General features: G+C 41.7%; 1 pseudogene; it reads left to right on the top strand.

The window, feature by feature from the left end:
• LOC131860376 (alpha-N-acetylglucosaminidase-like) overlaps positions 1-14,361 on the top strand; it is a 302,730-nt pseudogene that overhangs the window by 148,070 nt on the left and 140,299 nt on the right.

Below are 14,361 nucleotides of genomic sequence, written 5' to 3'. Positions count from 1 at the left end.
ATCAAGTACTCCTTGATCACCCTGTTTCTCAAAGAATGCTCCCTAAAGTCAATGATAGCTTCAGGAATCAAAACCAACTCTCCCTCCTCATCTAGTGGAGGCAACTCCGTTGAAGCTACAACATTATGTCCAAGAGCCTTCTTAAGGCGAGACACATGAAATACATTGTGAATCCTACTGCTCACCGGAAGTTCCAACTCATACGCCACTTCCTCAATCCTCCTGATGACTCTGAAAGGTCCATAGAAATGTGGCTTCAATTTCTCAGCTCCACTCTTCTTGAGAGAAGATTGTCTGTAAGGTTGGAGCCTCAAGTAAACCATGTCGCCCACCTCAAAGGTGTGCTCAATCCGCTGCTGATCAGCATACAACTTCTGCTAATTCTGTGCATGTTGAAGATTATCCCTCAAGGACCTCAAAATGTCCTGGCTCTGCTACACCATATCCTTTGCCTGAGGGGTCTTACTGTCATCGAATATCAAATTAGTGAAGCTAGGAGCTTCATAGCCATATAATGCCATGAATGGTGACATTTTGATGGACATGTGGTATGAAGAGTTGTAACAATACTCTCCTAGGTGAAGCCATCTCACCCATGCATTTTGCTGCTCTAAGACATAGTTTCTGAGATAGCCTTCCGACCACTTATTCACTATCTCAGTTTGCCCATCAGTCTGAGAGTGATAACTTGTGCTTGGAGTGAGCACAATACCACATAATCTGAAGACTTCCTGCCAAAAAGTGGTGAGGAACTTGCTGTCCCAATCACTTACAATGTTCTTCGGCAATCCATGTAACTTGAACACCTCCCGAAAGAACATATCAACAATTTGTGCTGCTGTAAATGAGCTGGTGATGGCGAAAAAGTGAGCAAACTTAGTCAATCTATCCACCACAATGTATACACAATCCTTCCTTTGAGCCCGTGGCAACCCAATGATGAAGTCCATGGATATACTTTCCCATTTCTGACTCGGAATGGGCAAAGGTTGTAACAAACCAGCTGGTAGAGTGTTCTCATCTTTGTTCTTCTGATATGTATGACACTCCTTAATGTATCTCATGACATCTTTTTTCAACCCATTCCAAGAAAATCTTTCTCGGATCTGCCTGTAAGTCTTGAAATAACCTTGGTGTCCAGCAAGGGGAATGTCATGGAAGGTTTGCAAAATCTTCTCCTTAAGCTTAGATCCAGCCACAATAAATATCCTTCCCTTGTATAAGATCAGCCCCTCTATGGAAAACCCTATTGGCGATCTTGTAAACTATGAATAGATGTAAATCTTGTTCATAAATTCAGGTTTAGGAGTCATTATTCTTTAACTCAGAGTGTGGGGATATACATGAGAAAGAGTTTGATTTTTCATGTTTTGTTGTGCTGATTGAGCAAGAACACACATAATTTGTTATTAAATAAAAACATATAGTTTAGTAAATGAATTAAATTGCACTTCCATAGTTGCATTTTTTTATGCATCTCCTGATTGATGGTTATGTGGTCGTCCATCTACATTATATGCACAGATCATGTATTTTTCTTTTGAACCTATGAAATCATTTTATTTTATCAGATCTGCAATGCTTGTTTCAGTTATAATATTCTTTGTTTTACCTTTGTGAAGCTCATACATGAACTTCTATGTGCACTTTTACTGATATACCATTTAAGTATAGGTAGGCATCTTTATAATGAATATGTTTTTGATCTTGAGTTGATTTTTCATACCTTATTATTTCTATTTACAGGGTTGGTTATTCTCATATGATCCATATTGGAAGCCACCTCAGATGAAAGTACGTTCAAACTTCTATACCTTTTTTTAAACCTACCATAATGTTAATGTTCTTTGGAATTATGGTGAATATTATGTAACATAACCACAACTTACATATTAGAGATTTTCTTTTGGGCTACCAAGCTTCAATTAAGTGAAATACATTGTACAAAGCATAATCTGCTAAATAAAGTGGTGTTTGATGTTTCCACTATTATTTTTCACATAGAATTACCACCCAAACACTAAGTAGATAACCATCTATCCAAAGTCCCCACACATCATAGTTCTACATTAAAAGCTTATGCATTTTAAGAACTAGAAAGGCATTGAGCACAATTTAAATTATGATAAACAGGCCTCCATGATTGGCAAACACTGTAGTGCATTGTAAGTGATCTTCATCAGTGAGCAGTAGTTTGACACCCTTAGCAATGACTTAATAGGTGTCTAAAATTCCTAATATCGTTAGGATCTGTCTCTCTAGTCTTCCACAAATTTTTGCAGTTTATTTATGTAGTAAGGTTAGTGTTTGGGCTATATAGTTCTGCCTGGGACTTCATATCCTCTGTGAGAAATTCTTTTTTAAAATGGTAGAAATATTAGTAGAACTATTATAAGTAGTAATTATTGAATTCATCAATTAATCACCTAAAAAGCTTCTGATGAACATCTTTTCCTTCTAAAGTGATCTGTAATCAGGACTGTTACCCTGCATAGGAAGAGGAAAAGATCGATAGAGGCACGTATAAAATGTAGAAGACTTGTTATAGCTTTTTTAGAGAAAGTTATAATTAGCAGCATTCTATATGGAAGCCAAATTTCTCATGGATAACCTCCTACAGTTAGTTGCCATTGCTCACCAGCCTAACAAAAGCACAGTGTATCACATGTGACGCCACACCATCCTTGTAGCAGAAAATTGTTTCATTACTGAAATCTCAATAGTTGTATTTGTAATACTGCACTTGCTTGGGTCCCCTGCCATTGTTGCTTCCTGGATCTTTGTGATCACTACAAGGCACTCAGATTGGTGCTCTTCATCGTTATTGGTTCCTTTAGGCTTCTTGTATTCCCATTTTGTATTGTTTTCAGTTATTTTCTGGATATTTTTTGTATTGGTTTTGGTTATGCCTGCATCTGCTTGTTTGTGTGATTTATATGCATTGCAGGTTTTGATTTTTTGAATACTTGTTCCCTCTCTGTCAAATTGGGGTCGAGCTCCTAAGCTATCCTAAACCCATTGATCAAAGCCAACTTGTCTCATTAATATCAACTGGACTGTGCACAAGCCAATTTCCCCTCCTGAGCCATTTGGCAAAGGGGAGATGGTGCCAGTATGAGCCGCTTGATGACCCCCAAACTCATGTTAAGTAAGAGGTAAAAAATATTGAGAACACCAAAACTCAATCTTACAAGGATGTTTTGAACATTGACACTACCGACGAGGTGCTCCCTCTATTTGTTGTGTTCTTGGAAAACAATGGAGGACTCCTCATGGCCAGACCAGACAAAGTGGGAGACAAAGGACTATTGGGGACCATTACAGATGGAGTGGGAGGGGGAGGCCTCATCGGTGGAGGAGGCAGCCAACCAGGAAAATATGAGAAGATGCCTCTTGCTTTTAAAATCCTCTGAGTCTCCTAATTCTAATATGCTTAAAGCTTTAAAGTTTGAAGAAGCTAGGTTAAAGAGTATTGCTATCTTTTTTGTCTATCGAGACTCTAGACGAGTATTGCTATCTTTTTTGTCTATCGAGACTCTAGACTCCAACTTCTTGTGATCTCGCAAGTATTATGATGATTCATGCATCCTTCTATAGGATGATTTAAAAGGGTCTGTTCATGGCTTTTTTTAGGAATCATGGAATGCAAGAAAGAGTAGTTAAGAACAAAATCTGGAATCCTCACTAGTTTATGTTTAGAGCTTTAGCATGGTCTCCTGAAGAAAAATTTGAAGAGATTGGGCCAAGTCCACACCTAGCTGGTTGGAAATTAAGAATATGCCTCTCATTTATGGAAATTTATTCCTAATTTTTTGAAACCTATTAGAAATGTTCAGAAATTGAGGAGTCAAGGGTTACTCTTCCTCACCTAAATGCCAAGGTTTTGATATCCATTGCTTTGGAAGATGAAATTCCAAATGTGATTCTATTCAACTTGATAATAGAGCTGTAATTTGTGATAAGGAATTGCTTGGTTCTTTGAATTCTTGTTTTTTATGGAAAAGGAATGGACATCTTAGAAAAGACTGCCTTAAACTAGGGCAAAACCAAGAGTATGTGAACCCAATAAACAAAAACCAGAGGTAAATATTCCTCCTAGTGGGGATGATAAAATACTAGATAACAATGACCTAAATAAGGATGTTAGGCCAGAGGTTGAGGATAAAGATATCTCCCTCACTAACTTAGAACAACTAGATGTTGCTATGTCAAAATGAGACTGTGCCTCCTGAGAAAACCCCTTGTTTGATGGGGAGATTGAGGTTATTAAAGTTGAGCAATCCTCTACTCCCAAGCTCATCTATATTATTGTCCCTAGGCAAAAAGAAAATCTCCCTCCGGGTCCAAAAAATGCTCAACATATAGCCTTAGAGACAATTCAAACTAAAGTAGGAAAATCAAAGAAAAAAATGCATCCTTCGGCCAAGTAGTGGTAAACATAGGCCTTGTCAAAAAATCTAATCTCAAATCAGGTGATGCTGGTTTTGGAAAGGAAATGATAGTTTCTTGCTTCAATCCCTTATTCTCTAGATTGGTTATTAACACCTGTCTTCCCCTCCAAAAGCATGTTTCTAGAAAGGAGGACAATAAGAAGAGGAAGTTGAATGATAGGCCTAAGAATTCAGAGTCTAGCAGTGAAAAGAAAATGGGAAAGAAAGGTAAAGAAGATAAGATCTCAAAGTGCTTTGACAGTTTGTATAAGAATCATAACCCCCCCAAAACCCTGCCCCCAGCTGCCTAACCCTAAATCCTGAACATATGCAATTGGAATGTTAGTGGATTGGAATCACCAAATAGGAAATACGTGGTGAGGCATACTACAACAATAGACCCTATCTTCACTTATTATGCCTACAAGAGGTAAAAGTTATAGGATTTCAAGCAGAGTGATATGAATTTTATTTGAAAAAATGATAAATTTTTTATTTCAAGGCATGAAAAAGGAAAAGGTGGAATTGCCATCTTGATACATTCTCAATGGGCCAAGTCTTTCTCTCATTGGGGAACTTCCCCTTGCAATAGATTAATATGGGTTACCCCAAACATTGGCTCAGCAATTGTGGGTCTATACTCATTATACACATTAAATGATTATAGAGAGAGGTTTGAGTTGTGGAATTGGATGGTTCAGAATTTGCCTAAAGTCCATTGGGTTTGTATTGGGGACTTTAAAATGATTGAGAATAAACAGGATAAGAAAGGTGGTAAAGACATTATTTCGAAATGAGATGAACTTTTCTTTTGGTAAAAAATGAAAAGAATTTTTAATCTTTTAGACCCCTTGGAACAGGGTAAATCTACATTTAAGTCTATTTGGTTTAGTTGATGCAATAATCAATCTCTTACTAAATGGATCTATTGTAGCTTGGATAGCATCTATGGGAATAGAGACCATGTCCCCTTTAGGAGAAATCGTGATGGTAATTTTGTTATTGTCTACACTTCCTCCATGTCGGATCATTCCCTCATTGAAGCTTCTTTTAGTCTTGATTCCTTATCCCCAAGACCAAGTAAGTCTTGGTCCTATTCCTTTAAACTGAACAATTCCTTGCTCGATGAACAAGATTGCCTTGCTAGCCTTACAATTGCTACTTCTCTCTCCAAACCTTTGAACAAGAACGTTGGCCCTATCCAAAAATGGGATTCTCTGGTGACTATCTCGAGAAATTTGTTTGAAGTGGTTGGGAGAAAGAAAACTTTGGACAAGAATAAGCTAGAAAACCTTCTGCATGAAAAGCTCCTATTATATGAAGGCCAAATCCAAGCTAGTTGTCCTAATACCCCAGTCGGGAGCTTGTCTTTGTAGTTAAGAATAATCAATTATGTTATAGTGTCATCATCGATAATTGTGTGTTATGGGAGTCAGTTAGTTCACCCGAAGGGCAGTTGGACGCGACAGTTGGTCGCACCCCCTCAAGTATTGCATATTGTATCTTGTTCCCTTGGGAAATCATGATTGTAACTGGAGACTATATGAAGGAAAAATATACTTGTTCTTTGTATTTATATCACTTATCTTATGGAATACTAGCATCTCTTATTCTATACTGTGCATTTACTTCCTATGTCTCTGAAATAGTTTCCATAGGTGAAACATCTGGCGCCGTTGCCTAAACATACTTGGGAAAGGAAGGAGCAGATGGCATACGGACACAATGGGCCTAACCGTCGGTGAGATTAACCCAGAGGCCGACGATGCACAAACGAAACTCTACAACGGAGAGGACACTGCAACAAGGGAATCCTCAATCCTGCTTCAGGCGGCAATCGAGACCTATGTCCGAAGAGAGGCCATGGAGGCTGAAGTCCCAACAAGTGCCGTGTGGACCGCACTGGAAGTTAGCCCCACAGCGAATCGGTTAATGAACCACCTCCCCTAGTTGCTTGCACAGGCATCACTGGCACAGCAAACCTGCCTGGAGGAGATTGCCCGTGAGGAGCGACGCCAATAGGTCCTCCGACAGTACGAAGAAAGCAATCGTCGTTGGGAAGCAGACCATGGTGGCAAGAGGCGAAGGGGAAATTGAACCCTGAACCTCCGGGAGGAATAAAGCAATATTGTAATAATCCCGACACAATGTTGACATAAATTGTGGCCAAAAGGGAAAATAATAAAAGTTTTTTTGTTTTGTGTACATGGTGTGTGCTTGCTATGTACGGAAGTGATTTATACCCAATATACTAAATAAGGACAAAAATAAAAAGATACAAAGTGACGAATGGGAAGTGGCACAAAGAGCATTGAATCTCAGACAGCAGATAGAACGAAGGTGTAGGCTAAGGCAACTTACTGAGGGGTTGCTCGAAGGGAACCTAGGAGGTGTCACGGAGGTTGCAGAGGTAGAGATAGACGAAGAGAATTACACTCTCTACACTGTCGTAGGGTTGCCTGAAGAGAACCTAGAAGGAGTCACAGAGGGTGCCGAAGGAGAACTCTACAGTTTGCCAGAATACCACCGTAGGGTAAGAAGTCATGAAGAGTTGGTGGAACAAACAAGGCGAAGTCTAAACCTAATCGACGCTACCAGAGACCTACTAAAGAACTTGTCCATTTCGGAGGACAACTGGAGAGAGACGACCGAAGGTGACGGTATGGTTGAAGGTGCCGGGGGAGCACAAGGGTACTATATGGGAGGTAATTTGTTCGGTTCGGGGTCAGCAACCTTCTCCGGATGACCCATGAGTGGAGGGTTAGGTGCAAGAAGCAGAGGCGGAGGTGGAGGATCACCAAGTACAAGCACACAAGGCACCGGAGGAGTGAGACACAGCGGTGGGATGGCAAGTAAGCAAAAGCTGCCGAAGTTCAATGGTGACGAGAAGGAAGATTCCGTCTTGTTGTGCGTTGCACACGCTCCTTGTCGCCAACAGGGTCCCCCTTCCTGTTTTGAGCTTTTTGTCATTGCCCTGCTGAGTTTCGCGCAAAGTTTTTCACGTCTCTTCGAGCGAGTCCGCGACTGGTCCGTGAAGTGATTGATGTAAGAGTAATGAGCTGATGAATCTTCTCGGCTAGTCCAACTCTTAGGCATGAACGCCAAGAGTTTTGTTCGAAGTTTTGAAAATCGCCTTAGGTAGGCGTAAGGTAGTAGGGATTGGCGGAGCCCGCCAAGCAAGGACAGTGCGCCTAAAGGTAGCACTAAGACCCAATTCGCCATTTTTCGTACAACAACTATGAAGCAGACTGCATAAGGATTGTCGTCGCGATGTTTATAAGATTTGAAGAAAAGATGATTTTCGCCTGCTAATGAACGAATTAATTGCCTAGCCAAATGCCTTAGAATTCTGAAGCCTCCTAAAACAAAATTTGTGAAATTCGGCAAAAGGCTAGTTTGAGGTCCGACGTTTCACACAAGTTTTCAAAATTGCCTAAGGGGCTTCCGACCCAGAGGCCCAAGGGGTCAGAATTTCACTAAGTTAATCTTGCCAAAATCACCTAGGGGGTCGAATTTCAGACCTTGGGGTGAAAATTTCAAAATCTGATGCTTTCCATTTGGTCCGAAAATAATGCGAAAGCCTTTAAGTATTGCAAAAGACGGTTCCAGGTCCGATAATCGCTAAAAATGTCCGAATTCGGACCCTAGGACGAAGGATGGAGGGCGTAAAATGCAAAGTTTTCCTCAGGCCCTGAAAACGCCTCAGAACCCCCTATTTTCGGACCCCAGCTCCAAAATTTAAAAAACGGCTAACATAAAGAGCACACGAATATGGGCGTTCAGGTCCGAAGTTCACCAGACGTGTTTCCAACTCCGAAAAGCACATGGGTGTTACATTTTCGGACCCCAGGGCGAATGTGTAGGTGCGAATGTCGCAAGGGGTAGCTCAAAGTCCGAAAACCTTTAACTCGCCCTTTTTCGGACCTTGGAGCGAATTTTAAAAAATGGAGATAAAGTGCAAAGTATTCCGAAGACGCTAAAAGCCCTGAAATCACTTAAGTTTTCTTTTTCGGACCCTTGGGATTAAAAAGTATAAAACGCAAAATGTTCCAAAAGGGGCCTCGAGGTCCAAAATTACTTAAGCGCCTCATTTTCGGACCTTAGAGCAATTTCGAAAAGGATATACAGTGCGAGATTTTGCAAAACCTCCCCCCAGCTCCGAAAATCACTTAAAACGCTCAAATTCGGACCTGGGAGTGAAAAATTAGAAAAGTGGAAAGTGCGTCAAGTTTAAAAAAAAAAAAAACACGTCTAGGTCCGAAAATCGCGAAAATGCTTTTAGGTCCGAAAATTGTTTAAAATCATAAAGTCCTCAAATTCAGACCTGGGAGCGAAAATTGGAAAGAGTGAAAGTGTTATAATTTGCAAGAGGGTGGCCAAGGTCCGAAGTTTTATTTACGAAATGGGGCGAATGCTCCGAAGTATTCCCAATCACGGAGAGTAAATTCATTCAAACACTCCGAAGTTTCTGCTTGCAAAACGCTTGGATGCTCCGAAAATCACAAAACGCCCCAAGGATCCGAAGTTTCAGGCGAGGCATTGAACTCCAGAAATCGCGAAAATCGCGAAGGATGGCATAGTTGAAAGGGTTGGCATAGCTTGCAAATAGCGTTTAAAAGGCTGAAGTTTTTCCCAAATTGCCACAACCCCTTCCTTTGGATAGCAACAACGTCTAACATAAGCTGTGAGTATAGCGTCCGAATCCGAAGTTTTCCATAGGCGTCAAGCTCCGAAGTCATCGCAAAATACTCTCCAAAGCGTCTGAAGCCACAAAAGGTTAAAATCACAAAGCATACCTCAGGCTCCAAGCTCCGAAATATAGAAGCGGGTTGAGGTCCGAGGTTAGTTTGAAGCCACCAATAGTGAGTTAAGGATCCGAAGTTTTGGTGAAACCATTGAAGTTCAAGAATATCTCCAAAGTAGCGAGAGCATCCCAGCTCCAAAATTTGCAGGATCATCTTCTAAATCCGAAAGTTACTTGCAAACAGCACCAGTGCTTTGAAAACCTTCAAACGCCCAAAACCCCAGCAGGTGAAAATCGCGAACTTTCCAAGTTGCAAAAGAGGAAGTGTTAGGTCCAAAAACAAGAAGGTAAAGTGTTGCATTAACTCCTCCTGATCATTTAAACTCAAATTGCCAATCACCCAGGGTAAGAAGAAAACCATTTAAAATGATAAGTTCTCTTTTGTCTAGCAACCGTGAAAATTTAAAACAAAGAGATAACCGTTGGAATTCAAACTTTGCAGGATCGTCCGTTCATTTCACGCGACAGGGTTGGGTAATCTCTTGCCATTCGCTCCCATCAGGTAAATACGCTTTATTGCGTATGATCATTTGAAAAATGCTTAAATCAAATAGACAAATGCGTAAAATTTGATCGCAATGCTTGAATTCTTGAAATTTGCATCTCTTTTGCTCATAAACGTTGTTCAAAGCACTCGAAATTTTAGAAATCCACTCTTAAGGCTTCACCAAAAATTGCATCTCTTTTCAAACTTAGGAAAATTTTCATGCTTTGCCTCTGTTGAAAATTATTCCAAAATCCAGAAATGATAAGTATAAATGCGTAGTCAGGAATCTTCATGAATATTCTGGTTTCAAGATTGATCAAGCTGTTAGCTAGAAATATTGCTCCATGTCCAAACTAAACTTTAAATTAATCTCGGCACGCTGGAGCGTTTTGCTATCTAACCTGCATTACTTTTCTTGTATCACCTCGTAATTCGCATCCGACTGTGCAGGATAAATGCCTAAATCAATAGTGGAATCGTCAAAAATCCCCGCTATAGCCAAAACCTCACAAGCGTCCAAATTAGATATCCCGCGTACAGTTGAAAAGATGAAGTATCAATATCAGAGGGGAGGATTGCGGGAGTCGAAAGTTCAGAGTGTCTGGGACAACATTGGTGATACTGACCTTGGCCATATCGATATTCAGGACTTCAGGAATCGGGTCTTCTCACCCAATGCATATGGCAGGCCTAGGCAGATGGTGGAAAGTGGCATCGCCCAAGCAGCAGGTTTTCCTCCAGCGATAGAGAACTATGAATTAGTAGTGGAGGCTACTCGGTATTATGAACCGAAGTCCAGACTAGTGCTTCTGGAGAATATGACTATCGCCGACTTCTCCCCTGAGGCTATTGGTGATGCATTTGACATCCCCTTTCCAAATAATCCCACAGCTACAACCATAGACGAAGCACAAGGGGCATATGATATGAATCCAGCCCGATGCAAAGCACTGATCAATGAAGAATGGTTCAAAGAGAAAAGGCCTTCAAGCACCAGGATTGTGAAGAAGACCCCCAAGAGTGATTTTCATAATGAACATGAGGATATGGTCACCTTACTCAACCGAGTCATGGGACTTCCTAAGTCCAGCTACTTTGAAGAATGGATGTTCTATTTTATAGAGCAGGTCTTCGCCGGAAAGTCTAAGTTTGACTGGGCCCAGATCATAAGCGATAACATCCACACTCAGCTGATTGAGCTCGAAACGAAGAAGTACTTCACCATGACCTCTTATTTGGTCTATATGTTCGCCAAGAACCAGCCACTGCCAAGATTGATAATGAAAGGTGAAATCGGGAATGGGCCCGGTTAGGTGAAAGTCTATGATTGTTACCCACAACTACACTACCAGGATATAGCTCAGAGGGAAAAGAACAGCCCGCCTTATGCGGTTGGTCAGTATGAACGCGTCAATGACGCCTTCACAATGCGCCTGGTCAGGCTAATGCAGGGCGGGTTACACATAAGGCTCTCGGAGCAAGCTACTACTTTAGTGCAGAGGTATGGAGCCTAGTTCATTCAGTTCCCCAGGTTTTCCTACATCCGAATAGCTGGCTTTGATGGTGCTCCCCCCCGACTTCCATGGTATCCAACCGACAAACTAATTCTTATGGAGGTTGCAAGGCAGTCACGCTCGGTCAGCATCTTACTCCAAGAAAGCAAGCAGGTTGGATTCACATTTCCTATGATCATAGGCAGCCATGACATCCACTTGAAGACCCCTACCCTAGCAGAGGACTCCCTTGCAGAGTTGTCCTCTTATGGCCTACAAGACCATTTCCCAAGAAAATACTTTGATCACGATAATCTGGCAAAAAGAGCCTATGGTCGAAGGTACAGAGCAAAGGAGTTAGTTGAAGACTATTGGAAGAATTGCTCTGATGACGATGAGGTCAGGCGACGGGAATATTCTAGATTAAGTGTGCAGCAGATGCGACTCTTTGAATACCGTCGAGTCCCAGATCAGCTCACAGACTCAGGAAATTGCCTCCAAGTCCGAGAATTTGAAGCAGTAAGGCATCTCTTACCAGGCATTGATTGGTCCTAGGACCCAATCACAGATTTTGAGGCAATTATGGCAGCCCCAACAAGGTACACGGATCAGTGGTTACATCAGCAAATCGAGAGGCTAGTCCGTGAGGGAGTCCAGTTCACTTACCATTTGATGGGCAGTCTCGATTCTCAGTCTTCAGAAGATGAAGGAACATCTAGTGCACCCCAGGAAAGAACTGAGAAACCAGAGAAAAGAAAGAAGGCTAAGGCTTGCAGAGGAACTCGGACATCCAAAAGAACAAGAAGGGAGAAGATTCCTATAAGGAGGTCGGAGGTCACTTCATCTTCAAAAGATCCCAGTTCGTCTGACGATGCTATAGAATTGGATTGCGTACCTGCTCCGCCCTCCCAGAATGACATCGATGCATTTGAGGCCAATGATCCTCCTACGCCTGATGTATTGGACACTAAGCTAAGAGCCCTCGAGTTGATTGAACTAGGTAACCAAATAGAAGATGGAGAAATCCCATCCACCTAGGGGGTCAAAGTGCATGAACCTACCCAACAAAGTCATCACGAGTTGCTGCTCCTCAATACAGCCAAAGATGACTCCACCGTCGAGGGAGAACAAAGGATAGACAAAACTCATGAGCTCGTGAGAACTGAAGAGCAACCTTCACATGAAGATGTTGAGCAGATGTTTAGCGAAATAGGGGAGAATTCAACTGCAAGCAAAGAGCTTCACACTTCTTTCACTCCTCTGATGGCAGGGCAACTGCGAATCTGTGGTCAGTCGGTTGAGAACGTAGGAGAACAGAATGTTGACTTGACCCTATCATCAACCCAGACAGTGCCTCAAGAGTGGTTGATTGCCAGAGCTCAGCGTAGGGCCGCCACTAAAACACCCATCGATCTAGAGGATATCTTCTCACGTATGGATCAAGCAAAAGCCAAAGGGAAGAAGAAACCAAGGGCATATTCTAGAGTGACCAAGGACGAGCAAAGGAACCGCACTCTTCATATTGCTACCTTGCCCGTAGACAAGCCAACAGATCAGATAACACTGGCAGATTATAGCATCACAACTATCTCCATCAGACGAGCTACCAAAGAGAAAGAAAAAGAAGAATTTAAGGATTCAGTGTAGAACATACTTAGACAGCTCGAAGAGATCACAGCGAAAAAGGATATGTATCGGGCTCGTGCTGAGCAAGCCGAGGAATACATCGATCAGCTCCTAAGGCCATTACACAATCCCTCTGAATCCCATATTCCCCCGACAGCGTTGGCGCAAAGGACCACGATTGAATTTGAAGGAATTCGGGATACCGCAAAGGCTGTCAAGGAATGGATGCAAGACATCAAGAAAAGGGGAGAGCAGATCCTTAAGGAGGTAAAAGAAATGGCCCTTCATCGAGAGCTCACTCTAGTCAAGTTGTTGGAGGTAAAGAAGGAATCCCTTCACATGCATGAAGTGGCAGCCTCTACCCTTCCCCTCATGAGGGCTCTTTTCTGAACACATGCGCAAATTCCCACATTGTTTGCCGTCCTAGATCCTCATAGCATCAGTGTTCTCAAGGAATGGTACTGGACCATCACCATGAAGAATGACACCAAAGAAATTATTGACAAAGAAAGTGATGCATGTGAGGTAATTCTGGGGAACATGCAAGAACTAGGTAAGACCATCCTCCGATCAATGGTTTCAGAATGGATAAATGACCTGTCCGACAATGCAATCCAGCCAGACTGGGAAGAAAGGTTGGGGACGGATAAGATTTCCTATTCTGCTAAGGACTTGAGTTTTGCCGGTCAGTTTCATTCAGATATATTATGCTTTGAGCATAATCGCTCCAGCTAGAAGGACAGTTTAAAGCACATGGACCAGTATCTCGAGGGCATGCAGTACAAAATTCGCCACCCTCCCATGCCTTGATTTAGTCTGCTCTTCCAGTTGTGTATCAAATTCCAGGAATATGTTTGCGAGGACCGAGCAGCAGGTCATGATTTATGGCGGGAATACCTGCATGGTGAGGATCAGTTTCTAGAGAAAGAGTGTGAGACCGAAATAGAGAAAGTAATTTCTCAAAAGTGCTTTTTTCCCTCCAAATTTTAGAAGTGCACTTTTGCACAAAAAGGTGACAGTTGACTTTTGGTCAACAAATGTAAAACTTTTTTTTTATGCACCTTTTTGGATTGTTCCAAATTGTTGTAATTATCCCTTTTTGGGTAGTTATGGCCCTTTTTGGGGTAGTTGTTGATATTTGTCTGCCATTTATGGGTATGGGCAGCCATGCTTTATGGATGAATTTGGGCCACTTGTTTAGATTAAATCTAGGCCATTCATCCTTTTTGAAGCCTATTTAAGGGGCTGGTTTTCCCTTTTTTTGTAAGAAGTTCTTGGATTGTTGCGAAAGCTCTGGAGAAATTTACAGGAATTAATGCAATGAATTAAGATTGTTTTCAAGTTTCCTTGTGAGTGCATGGTCTCCTTCTTCACTTAATTTAGAAAGCTTTCAATTATGTCTATTTATTTTACATAGCGTTTTTCAAATCAAGCATCTGATAGAACCCTTACAGTCGATACCATTATAGAATGGCTGATTGCTTTTCTTTCTGCATGGTTAATCTGGACCCTTTCATGCTT

The sequence above is a fragment of the Cryptomeria japonica genome, chromosome 11, assembly GCF_030272615.1.
Source record: "Cryptomeria japonica chromosome 11, Sugi_1.0, whole genome shotgun sequence".
NCBI classification, from domain to species: Eukaryota; Viridiplantae; Streptophyta; class Pinopsida; order Cupressales; family Cupressaceae; genus Cryptomeria; species Cryptomeria japonica.
This window is presented reverse-complemented; position numbering and strand designations above follow the sequence as displayed.